Source organism: Bos taurus, chromosome 14 (assembly GCF_002263795.3).
Source record: "Bos taurus isolate L1 Dominette 01449 registration number 42190680 breed Hereford chromosome 14, ARS-UCD2.0, whole genome shotgun sequence".
Lineage (NCBI taxonomy): Eukaryota > Metazoa > Chordata > Mammalia > Artiodactyla > Bovidae > Bos > Bos taurus.
The window spans coordinates 32,345,148-32,361,162 of NC_037341.1; the positions used below are offsets into that span (position 1 = coordinate 32,345,148).

Here is a 16,015-nt window from a genome sequence, read left to right on the forward strand (position 1 = left end):
TATATTTTTATTTGTCAGTGTATACATTGAGCTGTTTTCATATTATTTCTTTCCTTTCTGTGAAGAAAGAAAAAAAAAAGCTAGGGGCCATCAAATTGTAAAAATGTTTGTTTTACAAACATTTATATTTTACTGGCAGTTATACCACAGATAGACTGTCCAGTTAAGTTGAGAAGAGTGAATTGATAACTTTTTTTTGTTTTTAAGCTAAGTTAATCCTAGATAAGAAAAAAAAAGGGGGGGGGGGTGCTGGTGGCTCAGCTAGTAAAGAACTGCCTCTCAATGAAGGAGATGCAAGAGATAAGAGTTTGAGCCCTGGGTTGGGAAGATCCCCTGAAGAAGGGAATGGCAACCCATTCCAGAATTCTTGCCTGTAGAATCCCATGGACAGGGGAGCCTGGCAGACTGCAGTTCATGAGTTTGCAAATAGATGCACATGACTGTGTGCCTGCACAAGCAAGGAAAACAAACAAACAAACAAATATGAATGTACAATTGTACCCACACCAATTGTTGAAAAACTATCATTTTTTCTATTGAATTATCCTTGCACCATTGTCAAAGATCGATTGACTATTTTTTGTATGGCTATTTTGAGCTTCCCAGGTGGCACTAGTGGTAAAGTGGGTTGGATCCCTGGGTGGGTAAGATACCTTGGAGGAGGACTTGACAGCCCACTCCAATATTCTTGCCTAGAGAATCCAATTGACAGAGGAGCTTGGCAGGCTATGGTCCATCGGATTGCAAAGAGTTGGACACAATAGAAGCTACTTAGCATGCACACATGCACTATTATTTTAATATTTAAATAAGCAAATTTGAATTAAAATTTAAACCTAAATGTTATCTGCAAACATGGTAATGATCCACCTAGCACAATATTAACTCTAAGACTATGAACTGATCTGTATAGCTTATTGAATTATTTATCTCCATCTTAACTTTTTTTCATAGATGTTCAGTTCAGTTTAGTTCAGTCACTCAGTCATGTCTGACTCTTTGCTATCCCATGAACCGCACCACACCAGGCCCCCTGTCCATCACCAACTCCTGGAGTCTACTTAAACCCATGTCCATTGAATCGGTGATGCCATCTAACCATCTCATCTTCTGTCGTCCCCTTCTCCATCTGCCCTCCATCTTTCCCAGCATCAAGGTCTTTTCAAATGAGTCAGTTCTTAAGGTCAGACTAATTTATTCCTTGAAGACAATGCTTCAGTTTAAGGAAAATAACAGTCATTTATATTGGCATTTGGGGAGCCTGGCTCCAGGCCAAAATTTTGCATGTGTTTTCAGGTCTAACCATAAGCATTTACCTAGCTGAGAGACCCCAGGGAGGAAAGCTGTCTTCCCTACACCAGACTGGGTGCAAAGCCAGTGCACACCAAGTAAAATGTTAGTTGCTTAGTCGTGTCCAACTCTTTGTGACCCCCATGGGCCTACAAGGCTCCTCTGTCCATGGAATTCTTCAGGCAAGAATTCTGGAGTGGGTTGCCATTTCCTCCTCCAGGAGATATTCCCAACCCAGGAATTGAACCCAGGTCTCCTGCATTGCAGGCACACTCTTTACCATCTGAGCCACGAGGGAAGGTGGTGCACATCAAAGGGAGTTTCAGTTAAGGACCCACCTCCATTCAACACCACAACCCCCTGTCCTGCCTTCTGGTGGCCCATGTACTCACCATAGGTGCATTTGTCCAGCAAAGCAAAATGTTAACATGTTATAGTTGCTTTGGTCACATTTCATCCTTTCTTCTTATTTCTTCAAGTCTCTAGATTCCATCTGGTAAAGGAAACATTCTCATGATTTTAAATTTTCGTTTTCTTCACCTTGGGGTGAGGAAATTTAAAAGAATTCTCAGGAAATTGGTGGCACACTTATTTTCAGAGACACATTTCATTTGAGTGTAATAAAAATCACACTAGATTTGCTTAAAGTATAGATAGACTCCATTATAATTTCACTTTTATTTATTTTTAGGATTTCATGTCTAGTTCCTTGTAGATATGAAGGATTGCATCTGTTTGAAATCCTCAAAAGAGTCTACAGAGTTTTAAGCTAAATTTACTTGGAGAATAAATTTTTCCTAATGCTTCAATAGATTCACACAACAGCTGTTGATTCTCCTTCAAACAGTTTAGTACCATGAAGATCTGGAAAAAGTATTACTCAGGGCTCCTTCTATATACCAGGTCTGTAGTTTGTCCCTTATAATTGAAACAAGCCTCCACAGATTATTTTATAAGTACTAATTCCATGTCAATCATTGTGTAAAATCTACTACTTTAAAGGCTATTATATATGTTTATCCAGCTGACACCTGCACACATGAATACCCAGTATTTCAAAATGGAAACACATTTGTGAATTCATTACAAAAACAATCTTCTTTCTCATATTAAATTCCACAACAGAAATCATAGTGGATAAAAGGGTAACAGACTCTGTACTACCTATAACGCAAGCATTTAAGCTTATTGAATGAGACTCTAAATTATCATAACTTGGAATTTTAAATACTTGAATATAAAATAGCTTCAGCTAATAAAATGTTTATGACACATATATACATATACAATGTACACATATGTATATATATTCATTTTTTAGCTAAATAATAATTCCATAATGAAAGTATAAGGTCTCCCTTGGGTAACCTGAAAGTGAAAGTTGTCCAGCTGCATCAAATTCTTTGGGACACCATGGACTGAATTCTCTAGGCCAGAATACTGGAGTGGTTAGCCGTTCCCCTCTCTAGGGAATCTTCCCAACCCTAGGATCGAACCCAGGTCTCCTGCATTGCAGGTGAGTTCTTTACCAGCTGAGCCACAAGTGAAGCCCAAGAATACTGGTGTGGGTAACCTGTCCCTTCTACAGCAGATCTTCCTGACCCAGGAATTGAACTGGGGTCTCCTGCATTACCGGCAAATTCTTTACAACCTGAGCTATCAGGAAAGCTGAGCGCTAAAGAACTGATGCTTTTGAACTGTGGTGTTGGAGAAGACTCTTGAGAGTCCCTTAGAGTACAAGGAGATCCAACCAGTCTATCCTAAAGGAAATCAGTCTTGAATATTCATTGGAAGGACTGATACTGAAGCTGAAACTCCAGTACTTTGGCCACCTGATGTGAAGTACTGACTCATTGGTAAAGACCCTGATGCTAGGAAAGATTGAAGGCAGGAGGAAAAGGGGATAATAGAGGATGAGATGGTTGGATGGCATCACTGACTTGGTGGACACGAGTTTGAGCAAACTCCAGGAGCTGGTGATAACAGGGAAGCTTGGCGTGTTGCAGTCCATAGGGTTGCAAAGAGTCTGACATGACTGAGTGGCTGAACTGAAGTGAACTGAACTGAACTGGGGTAATGTGACTCTTACTACAAAGAGAATATGGAATGTGATTGGTGTGGATCTCTGGTCATTAATGGAGAGCTGTCAGTTGGTAAGATTGGTTTCAAAAAGTAATGTGAGTCCTTGCCTTTATGGAATTCACAGACCAGTAAGAAAGACATATGAACAAAGTTATTACAAGAGAAAAAGTAAGTCTATCAATAGAGTTAAGTGCACTGTTTCAGTTAAATATAGAATGAATGAGTCAGAACAAGTCTGTCTGGAAAAGTCAGAGGCACTCACAGAAGAAATCACTATGCTGAATAATGAAGGAAAGTAGAAGCTCTGTAGCTAAATGTAGAAAGAAAGAGGGAGTTTTAGGAAGAAAGTATATTCTGTGGAAAGTCACAAAACTGAAAAAGTCTTTAAGCTCTGTTTGACAGAAGGTAAGGAGTTTGGTAGGGGCTTCCCAGGTGGCGTTAGTGGTAAAGAACCCATCTGCCAATGTGGGAGACATAAGAGACATGTGTTCTATCCCTGGGTCAGGAAGATCCCCTGGAGGAAGGCGTGGCAACCCTCTCCACTATTCTTGCCTGGAGAATCCCCTGGACAGAGGAGCCTGGTGAGCTACAGTCCATGGGGTTGCAAAGAGTCCAACACGACAGAAGCAACCTAGCATGCATGCATGCAAGGAGTTCGGTATACTCATAACATAGAATTCATGTGAGAAAGAAGCCTCTCTTACAGAGGATAAAATAAAATTCCAATGAAAATAAAGGTAATAGGGATATCACACCATCCAGCAATTTAAAAAATTTAAGATTTTGAGGAGTTTCTGCTTGTTTTGGGTTTTACTATTTGAACAGAAATATCTAATTTAGTCAATAGGGAAGTGTTCATTGAGAAAAACCAAAGAGAGTATAAGTAAAGTGTATGCAACATACCTGAAAAAGGAATTTCATTAATTATTTTTATCTGTATGATTGACAGCCATCTTAACTAATATATTTTCAGTATGAAATTGATTTCAGAGGTTATCTGTCTATAACAGAGCAACTCCAAAGAGAAGACCTGCACATCTGAGGGAGCTGCACCAAAATAATGAGGAAATATCAACAAGGTTGCCCTTAAGAAAAGATCCATTTATGTTCAGAACCTTTGAGGGGGAAAAAATGAAAAGAACCTCAATCATTTAACATTTTTGTAAAATTTTCAATATTTAATTATTAAAAAAAAAACAAAACATTTAGAAAAGCTAAAAAAAGAAAGAAAAATCTGCCACTGAGTAAGATCCAGCCAGCAGGGTGGATCTTTTAATCTGCCTGATATTGCATCAACCAAGGATGCACAACCAAGGATCACCAGACATTCAGGAAAAGTTTTACCATGAAAGGGGCCCAAACAAATAGGTAGGAGAAAATCTTCAGAGGAAACAGAATTCAGAGAGTAGCAGAACACTTCAAAAGTCAATTACTGAGGGTACCACTTCCTGTGTGGTGTCCAAGTAATTTCCTAATTGACTGAACTTGCGGTAAATTAGAACCATAAACCCTGGATGAGATACGAAAAACAACTACCTCAAGACACCTCAAGAAGAAAAGTAGATTCTAGAGGGGAGTGACATTTGGAAGAAGACTCCCCTGTTCCCTCTTTTAAAATGGCTTTTAACCCATGAACAGTATGAAAAGGCAAAATGATAGGATACTGAAAGGGGAACTCCCCAGGTCAGTAAGTGCCCAATATGCTACTGGAGAACTAACTCCAGAAAGAATGAAGGGATGGATGGAGCCAAAGCAAAAACAATACCCAGCTGTGGATGTGACTGGTGATAGAAGCAAGGTCCGATGCTGTAAAGAGCAATATTGCATAGGAACCTGGAATGTTAGGTCCAAGAATCAAGGCAAATTGGAAGTGGTCAAACAGGAGATGGCAAGAGTGAACGTCGACATTCTAGGAATCAGCGAACTAAAATGGACTGGAATGGGTGAACTTAACTCAGATGACCATTATATCTACTACTGTGGGCAGGAATCCCTTAGGAGATATGGAATAGCCCTTATGGTCAACAAAAGAGTCTGAAATGCAGTACTTGGATGCAATCTCAAAAACGACAGAATGATCTCTGTTCATTTCCAAGGCAAACCATTCAATATCACGGTAATCCAAACCTATGCCCCAAACAGTAACACTGAAGAAGCTGAAGTTGAATGGTTCTATGAAGACCTATAAGACCAATTAGAACTAACACCCCAAAAAGATGTCCTTTTCATTATAGGGGACTGGAATGCAAAAGTAGGAAGTCAAGAAACACCTGGAGTAACAGGCAAATTTGGCCTTGGAGTACAGAATGAAGCAGGGCAAAGACTAATAGAGTTTTGCCAAGAGAATGCACTGGTCATAGCAAACACCCTCTTCCAACAACACAAGAAAAGACTACACATGGACGTCACCAGATGGTCAACACTGAAATCAGATTGATTATATTCTTTGCGGCCAAAGATGGAGAAGCTCTATACACTCAGCAAAAACAAGACAAGGAGCTGACGGTGGCTCAGATCATGAACTCCTTATTGCCAAATTCAGACTTAAATTGAAGAAAGTGGGGAAAACCACTAGACCATTCAGGTATGACCTAAATCAAATCGCTTATGATTATACAGTGGAAGTGAGAAATAGATTTAAGGGACTAGATCTGATAGAGTGCCTGATGAACTGTGGATGGAGGTTCATGACATTGTACAGGAGACAGGGATCAAGACCATCCCCAAGAAAAAGAAATGCAAAAAAAGCAAAATGTCTGTCTGAGGAGGCTTACCAAACAGCGGTGAAAAGAAGAGAAGCAAAAAGCAAAGGAGAAAAGGAAAGATATAAGCATCTGAATGCAGAGTTCCAAAGAATAGCAAGAAGAGATAAGAAAGCCTTCTTCAGCGATCAATGCTAAGAGATAGAGGAAAACAACAGAATGGGAAAGACTAGAGATCTCTTCAAGAAATTAGAGATATCAAGGGAACATTTCATGCAAAGATGGGCTCAATAAAGGACAGCAATGATATGGACCTAACAGAAGCAGAAGATATTAAGACGAGGTGGCAAGAATACATAGAAGAACTGTACAAAAAAGATCTTCATGACCCAGATAATCACGATGGTGTGATCACTCACCTAAAGCCAGACATCCTGGAATGTGAAATCAAGTGGGCCTTAGGAAGCGTCACTACGAACAAAGCTAGTGGAGGTGATGGAATCCCAGTTGAGCTATTTCAAATCCTAAAAGATGATGTTGTGAAAGTGCTGCACTCAATATGCCAGCAAATTTGGCAAATTCAGCAGTGGCCACAGGACTGGAAAAGGGCAGTTTGCATTCCAATCCCAAAGAAAGGCAATGCCAAAGAATGCTCAAACTACCACACAATTGCACTCATCTCACACGCTAGTAAACCAATGCTCAAAATTCTCCAAGCCAGGCTTCAGCAATACATGAACCATGAACTTCCACACGTTCAAGCTGGTTTTAGAAAAGGCAGAGGAACCAGAGATCAAATTGCCAACACCCGCTGGATCATGGAAAAAGCAAGAGAGTTCCAGAAAAACATCTATTTCTGCTTTATTGACTCTGCCAAAGCCTTTGACTGTGTGGATCACAATAAACTGTGGAAAATTCTGAAAGAGATGGGAATACCAGACCACCTGACCTGCCTCTTGAGAAATCTATATGCAAGTCAGGAAGCAACAGTCAGAACTGGACATGGGACAACAGACTGGTTCCAAATAGGAAAAGGAGTACGTCAAGGCTGTATATTGTCACCCTGTTTGTTTAACTTATATGCAGAGTACATCATGAGAAATGCTGGGCTGGAGGATGCATAAGCTGGAATCAAGATTGCCGGAAGAAATATCAATAACCTCAGATATGCAGATGACACCACCCTTATGGCAGAAAGTGAAGAGGAACTCAAAAGCCTCTTGATGAAAGTGAAAGAGGAGAGTGAAAAAGTTGGCTTAAAGCTCAACATTCAGAAAATGAAGATCATGGCATCTGGTTCCCATCACTTCATGGGAAATAGATGGAGAAACAGTGGAAACAGTGTCAGACTTTATTTTTCTGGGTTCCAAAATCACTGCAGATGGTGATTGCAGCCATGGAATTAAAAGATGCTTACTCCTTGGAAGGAAAGTTATGACCAACCTAGATAGCATATTCAAAAGCAGAGACACTACTTTGGCAACAAAAGTCCTTCTAGTCAAGGCTATGGTTTTTCCAGTGGTCATGTATGGATGTGAGAGTTGGACTGTGAAGAAAGCTGAGCACCGAAGAATTGATGCTTTTGAACTGCGGTGTTGGAGAAGACTGTTGAGAGTCCCTTGGACTGCAAGGAGATCCAACCAGTCCATTTAAAGGAGATCAGTCCTGGGTGTTCATTGGAAGGACTGATGCTAAAGCTGAAACTCCAATACTTTGACCACCTTATGTGAGGAGTTGACTCATTGGAAAAGACCCTGATGCTGGGAGGGATTGGGGGCAGGAAGAGAAGGGGATGACAGTGGATGAGATGGCTGGATGGTATCACCGACTCAATGGACGTGAGTCTGAGTAAACTCCGAGAGTTGGTGATGGACAGGGAGGTCTGGCGTGCTGTGATTCATGGGGTTGCAAAGAGTCGGACACGACTGGGCGACTGAACTGAACTGAAAGGTTAACAGCAGCCTGAGGCTGATGCCACCCTGAGTGACTATTATCAAGCAAGGAAACATGTAGTCTTTCTGGCCAGAAGAAAGAAAGGACAGGGTCTAGAACTATCAGAGACATTGGAGAGTGAGGGGGAAAATCCCTAAAATGGTGAGAGCAAGAGAGTGCGATCTCCAAATGTTATATTCACGCTTTGCAGAAGATACCTGGTTGATTTTTATGCATACATGTGAAACTCAATCCATGAAGCACAGAGTCCAATATGAGATCAACCAAGTAACTACCTACAAACCAAAATTTGACACTATTTGAAGGAATAAGACAGAACCTAGATTTTCAAAATCATAGAGTTCATAATATGATACAATATAAAACTCATCAGCAAAGAAGAACAGGAAAATATGACCCAGTCTCAAAAGCAAATAGAGATTCAACCCATAAATGACCCAGATGTTAGTAATAGTATACAGGATTTTTAAATGAATTTTATAATTGTGCTGAATAAGTAAAGAAAAGTGTACTCATAATGAATGAAAAGATAAAATTCAATGAAAATTTTAGAATTTAAAATGAAATGTTTGAAGTTTAAACTTACTGAATAGATTTAGGCCAAATAATATGGCAGAAGAAAAGATAAGTAATCTTGAAGATACAGCAGTAGAATTTGTCTAATATGAAGAAGTGGGAGGAAAAGAGAGGAGAAAAAGGATGGGCACCTTAGGGATCTGTGAGACATGAATGAAATGTCTAATAGGCATGTTAACTGAGTCCTAGGAGAACAGACTGAGAGAAGAAAATGTGAAAAATGGCTGTGACTTCTGCTTCTGGCTCATACAAATGACCCAGCCTTTCCACACCTAGGTATTTACCCAAGAACAGTGAGAAGAATAATTACAATATTGTGATGTTTTTTGCCATACATCAACATGAATCAGTCACAGGTATACATATGTTCGCCCCCCACCGATCCTGAACATGAATGTTACACCTTCGTTTGTAAGGGTCCCAAAGAAGAAACAATCTAAATGTTCATCAGTAGGTGAATATGTAAACATAATACAGTACATCCATAAAGTAGAATACCATCATCACTGTAAAAGATTAGGCTAGTAACATATACAGTAACATGAATTTCAAAATAATTACCTTGACTGAAAGCAGCTAGACAAAAAGGTGGATACATTGCAGAAATTCATTTGCATGAAATTCTAGGAAATGCAAGGTAACATATAGTGTTGGAAAGGAGATCAAAGAATTTGTGAATGAGATGAAAAATGGAAAATTACAAAGAGAAGAAAACTTTCTAGGGTAAGAAATATGCTCATTATTTTGATTATGTGGTGTTTTCTTGAGTATATATATATTAAAGTGTATATGTAAAGTGTACACTTATTATAATAAATACATGCTGATAAGGGTATGCCTATTATACTTCACTAGGCTGCTTGAAAATAATAAGGGAACTCCAAATGTGAAAAAGTAAAATAAAACCAAACTTTGGTTCATCACAGTAAAATTACTGAGTCCTGAAAATGAAGAGGAAAATCTTGAAAACATCTAGACAAAAGTAACACATTCTAATAGGTGAACAAGGCCATGGAACAATGTAGTTAGAGTTCTGATAGAATAGAAAAAAAAAATTGACAACTCAAATTTCTATATTCAGCAAAAATGACAAAGGCTAAATAAAGACAACTTTAGATAAGGAAAAGAGAATTCGTTGTCAACAGATATGCCCTTGGAGAAACGTTAATGGGAATTCTTCAGGCTGAAAAATGATACCGCATCAAAATTCAAACTTCAGGAAGGAATTAAGTGCGCTGAAAAGAAAGAGAGCCTTTTCATAAGACTAGAAGGATCAGTTCCTTGGAAGGACAATATTTATAAATGTTTTTCTCTCAGAACAGCTTCAAATTTCATAAAATAATAGTAATGGAATCAAAAGGAGCAATAAAATTATTCTACAATCGTAATTGAAGAATTTTTAACACTATTTTTCAGCAGTTGATAGAACTATATAAAGAAAATCAGTGAAGACATAGATAGATATGAACAAGCTACCACCACCTTGACATAAATGTTATTTTTAAAACATTATTCTCAACATCTACAGAATACACATTCCTTTCAAGAGCATGTGATATGTTCACTGTGATAGATCATACACCAGAATCTGCAACATGTCTTAATAAATTAAAAAAATAAAAGCATACAAGATATGTTTTCTGAGTATAACAATTAAACTAGAAATCAAGAACAATACAACATCTGGGAAAAATCACTGAAAAAACAGAAAACTCCTCTACTGTCTTTAGCAAAGAAATCACCAGAGAAAATAGAAAATATTTTGAAACTGAACAATACTGCAGCAAAAATCATAAAGCTTTTGAAGCGAAATACAAGGTAGTATCATTGTGATTTGTGTGGAAGCAAAGTTCTAAAATTGGAAGCAATAACCATAATAGAAAAAAGTGATAAGTTAGACTTGTCAGAATCAAAAACTAATTAACAAAAGGCAGCATTAATAAACTGAACAGGACTACCACAGATCTGACAAAAATATATATTGCAAAACGCATACCTGACAAAGGACCGGGATGCTGGGTATATTGAAAACTCCTACTATCCAATGATAAAAAAGCAGCTCAACAAAATTGAGCAAAGAATTGAACAGACGCATTAACACCCATGTGAAATATGCACATAAAAATGTTCAACATTGTTAGTTGTCAAATTACAACTACGTGGACATACCACAACATACACCAGAAGGAATAAAATTATATTGTCAGCAAATTAGGTAAGTATGTGCACAACTGGAAAACATGTATTGTTGGTGGGAATGTTGTAAAACTACACATATACTAACCTATGATCCAGACCAAAAAATGTGTATACTATGCTATTTTATTTTTATGAGGTTCTAAAATAATAAATCAATCAATGAGGGAAAAAATTGAACAATGGTCTTCCTGAAATGGTTTTAGGATGTGTGATGAGGAAGGGACATATAGCATCTTTCTGGGATGATAGTGATGTTGTCATAAAGGGCTTTGGATTATGCAAATATTTGCATATTTTAGAACTCAGCAACACTTGTGCGTTTGACTGTATGTAAATTTTACATCAAAAGAAAAAAAACAAATATTGAACTCTAGGTCAAGAATACTCTAGGGCAAGAGCAGTATGTGAACCAAGAACTTCTAGATGTTCAAGCTGGATGTAGAAAAGGCAGAGGAACCAGAGATCAAGTTGCCAACATCCGCTGGATCATAGAAAAAGGAAGAGAATTACAGAAAAAGACCGACTTCTGCTTCACTGAGTACACTAAAGCCTTTGACTGTGTGGATCACAATAAACTGTGGAATATTCTTCAAGCTATGGGAATACCAGTCCACCTTATATGCCTCCTGAGAAATCTGTATGTGGGTCAAGAAGCAAAAGTTAGAACCGGACACGGAACAACAGACTGGTTCCAAATCAGGAAAGGAGAACGTCAAAGCTGTGTATTGTCACCCTGCTTAGTACATCATGTGAAATACCAGGCTGGATGAAGCACAAGCTGAAATAAAGGTTGATGGGAGAAATATCAATAACTTCAGATATGTCGAGGACACAACCCATATGGCAGAAAGCAAAGAGGAACTAAGGAGCCTCCTGATGAAAGTAAAAGAGGAGAGTGAAAAAGCTGGCTTAAAACTCGACATTCAAAAAACTAAGATCATTGTATCCGGTCCCATCACTTCATGGCAAATAGATGGGGGAACAAAGGAAACAATGACAGACTTTAATTTTCTTGTGCTCCAGAATCACTGCAGATGGTAAATGCAGCCATGAAATTAAAAGATGCTTGCTCCTTGGAAGAAAAGCCATGACAAACTTAGGGTATTAAAAAGCAGAGACATTACTTTGCCAACAAAAGTCCATATAGTTAAAGCTGCGGTTTTTCCAGTAGTCATGTATGGATGTGAGAGTTGGGCTATAAAGCTGAGCACCAAAGAATTGACGTTTTTGAACTGTGGTGCTGGAAAAGACTCTTGAGAGTCCCTTGGACTGCAAGGAGATCAAACCAGTCCATCCTAAAGGAAATCAGTCCTGAATATTCATTGGAAGGACTGATGCTGAAGCTGAAACGCCAATACTTTGGCCACCTGATGTGAAGAGCTGACTCATTTGAAAAGACCCTGATGCTGGGAAAGATTGAGGGCAGGAGGAGAAGGGGACAACAGAGGATGAGATGGTTGGATGGCGTCACCAACTTGATGGACATGAGTTTGAGGAAGCTCTGGGAGATGGTGAAGGACAGGGAAGCCTGGCGTGCTGTAGTCCATGGGGTCTCAGAGTCCGACATGACAGAGTGACTGAACAATAACAACAGGGCAAGAATGCTGAAGTATCCGGGGTACTTGAAATGTATACACTTGTTTGCAACTGACTGTAAAATGCATAAAAACATGATTTATCAAAGTAAGAATAAATATGTGAAAAAGCAAGGGTTAATGTTAATCCAAAAATCTCTGTGGTGGATATATTGGCATTTTACTCTAAAACTCAGCTTTGCTATATATTTCAAAAGTTTGATTAAATTTTTTTTCAAAATCTCAAGTGCTATAGTCAACATCTTTAGACAAAAGAGAAAGCATAGCATTTGGGTACCCTGGGCCTGTAGGAATGCCAGGGCCTGAGGGGTCCGTGCTGGTGGCTAAAACTATACTAGGGATCTTAGAAGCATTGCCAACATGTATGACATTCAAAAAGCCACTAACCAACTCCTGGATATGAACTTTCATGAAAACCAGAGATCTATTCAAATGGCAACCCACTCCAGCATTCTTGCCTGGAGAATCTGAGGGATGGGGAGCCTGGTGGGCTGCCATCTATGGGGTTGCACAGAGTCAGACATGACTGAAGTGACTTAGCAGCACTAGCAGCAGCATTCAAGCAACAGAAAGTGGTTTCAGAAATGAGTGTGAGTCTCTCCAAGTCACAGAGCCAATAGCAAGGAGAGATAAGAAAGCCCTCCTCAGTGATCAGTGCAAAGAAATAGAGGAAAACAATAGAATGGGGAAGACTAGAGATCTCTTCAAGAAACTTAGAGATACAAAGGCAACATTTCATGCAACAATGGGCTCAATAAAGGAAAATATGGACCTAACAGAAGCAGAAGATATTAAGAAGAGGTAGCAAAAATACACAGAAGAACTGTACAAAAAAGATCTTCATAAGCAAGATAATCACAATGGTGTGATCACTCACCTGGAGCCAGACATCCTGAAATGAGAAGTCAAGTGGGCCTTAGGAAACATCACTATGAACTAAGCTAGTGGAGGTGATGGAATTCCAGTTGAGCTATTTCAAATCCTAAAAGATAATGTTGTGAAAATGCTGCACACAATATGTCAGCAAATTTGGAAAACTCAGAAGTGGCCACAGGACAGGAAAAGGTCAATTTTCATTCCAATCCCCAAAAAAGGAAATGCCAAAGAATGCTTAAACTACCGCATAATTGCATTCATCTCATACTCTGGTCGGAGAAGGCAATGGCACCCCACTCCAGTACTTTTGCCTGGAAAATCCCATGGGCAGAGGAGCCTGGTGGGCTGCAGTCCATGGGGTCGCTAGAGTCGGACATGACTGAGCGACTTCACTTTCACTTTTCAGTTTCATGCATTGGAGAAGGAAATGGCAACCCAACTCCAGTGTTCTTGCCTGGAGAATCCCAGGGACGGGGAAGCCTGGTGGGCTGCCGTCTCTGGGGTCGCTCAGAGTCGGACACGACTGAAGCGACTTAGCAGCAGCAGCAGCAGCATACTCTGGTAAAGTAATGCTCAAAATTCTCCAAGCCAGGCTTTAATACATGAACCATGAACTTCCACATGTTCAACCTGGCTTTAGAAAAGGCAGAGGAACCAGAGATCAAATTGCCAACATCTGCTGGATCATTGAAAAAGCAAGAGAGTTCCAGAAAAAACATCTATTTCTGCTTTATTGACTATGCCAAGGCCTTTGACTGTGTGGATCACAATAAACTGTGGAAAATTCTGAAAGAGATGGGAATACCAGACCACCTGATCTGCCTCTTGAGAAATCTGTATGCAGGTCAGGAAGCAAGAGTTAGAACTGCACATGGAACAACAGACTGATTCCAAATAGGAAAAAGAGTATGTCAAGGCTGTATATTGTTACCCTGCTTATTTAACTTATATGCAGAGTACATCATGAGAAACGCTGGGCTGGAAGAAGCACAAGTTGGAGTCAAGATTGCTGGGAGAAATATCAGTAACTTCAGATATGCAGATGACACCACCTTTATGGCAGAAATTGAAGAAGAACTAAAGAGCCTCTTGATAAAAGTGAAAGAGGAGAGTGAAAGAGTTGGCTTTAAGCTCAACATTCAGAAAACGAAGATCATGGCATCTGGTCCCATCACTTCATGGCAAATAGATGGGGAAACAGTGAAAACAGTGGCTGACTTTAATTTTGGGGCTCCAAAATCACTGCAGATGGTTATTTTAGCCATGGAATTAAAAGACACTTACTCCTTGGAAGGAAAGGTATGACCAAGCTAGATACCATATTCAAAAGCAGAGACATTACTTTGTCAACAAAAGTCCGTCTAGTCAAGGCTATGGTTTTTCCAGTAGTCATGTATGGATGTGAGAGTTGGACTATAAAGAAAGCTGAGCGCAGAAGAATTGATGCTTTTGAGCTGTGGTATTGAAGAAGACTCTTGAGAGTCCCTTGGACTGCAAGGAATCCAACCAGTCCATCCTAAAGGAGATAAGTCCTGGGCGTTCATTGGAAGGACTGATGTTGAAGCTGAAATTCCAATACTTCAGCCACCTCATGTGAACAGCTGAGTCATTTGAAAAGACCCTGATGCTGGGAGGGATTGGGGGCAGGAGATGAAGAGGATGACAGAGGATGAGATGGCTGGATGGCATCACTGACTCAATGAACATGAGTTTGGGTAAACTCCGGGAGTTGGTGATGGACAGGGAGGCCTGGTGTGCTGCAGTTCATAGGGTTGCAAAGAGTTGGACATGACTGAGGGTCTGAACTGAACTGAACTGAAGTGTACTGACTGGTTTTGAACAAACAGGGGCAGATAAAGTGAGAGAGAAATTCAGGTCATCATGCAAAATCATCAAAGACCAGACAAGATGCATTTTGATATTTCAGTGGAAAGTCTTGCTCAGGTTCATTGTGTGAGATCAGTTGATAACTTACTTGTGGTTGTTCAGGAGTTTAAAGATCCAGTTCAAAGGTTTTTTAAAAAAAGGAAATTCTAAAGCATTTTGAAATATTGACTGGAAAATGCCTGCACTCAGACCTTTTGAAAGTAGGGAAAGTTGCCACCTATTTCAAGGGGAAAAAAGTGCAAAAAGATAAATCAGAATTCCAGTAAAAGGAAGATCAATAATTGACGAGGAGACAAGATAGTTATAGTTGAGAAAGATGTTAAAAAACAATTTACTAACAATGCCTTAGATTCATATCTTAGACTAGTATGAAAACCCAGCCATCAAAGAGGAGATGCCAACAATAGAAGGTGATGATTTGGCACCTTGCAAATATGAGGTTGATGGAAGTTCAAAAGAAGAAATTGATTCTCAGCAGCTGAAGTTTGGATTCCCATCCAACACGGGAGGAGGGAAACATAGCTTTACCTCAATCTTGAACAAAAGATTTTGTTCAAGATTATTTTAGGTTTGGGAAGGTCATGGACACACTGCTATATTTAAAGTGGATAACCAACAAAATCCTATTGTATAGCACATGGAACTCTGCTCAGTGATATGTGCCAGCCTGGATGGGAGGGAGGTTTGGGGGGAGAATGTTGTTGTTGTTCCGTCACTCAGTTGTGTCCGACTCTTTGTGACCCCATGGACTGCAGCATGTCAGGCTTCCCTCTACTTCACCATTTCCCAGAATTTGCTGAAACTCATGTCCATTGAGCCAGTGACACCATTCAAGCATCTAGTCCTCTGTCATCC

General features: G+C 39.5%; 1 long non-coding RNA gene and 1 pseudogene across 1 annotated transcript in view; both read left to right on the forward strand.

Moving 5' to 3' along the window:
- Nucleotides 1–16,015, forward strand: part of LOC132342159 (uncharacterized) — a 56,535-nt gene that overhangs the window by 30,841 nt on the left and 9,679 nt on the right. The gene's annotated exons all lie outside the window — the stretch shown is intronic.
- Nucleotides 12,612–15,728, forward strand: LOC100337031 (tRNA (guanine(6)-N2)-methyltransferase THUMP3-like; annotated as a pseudogene).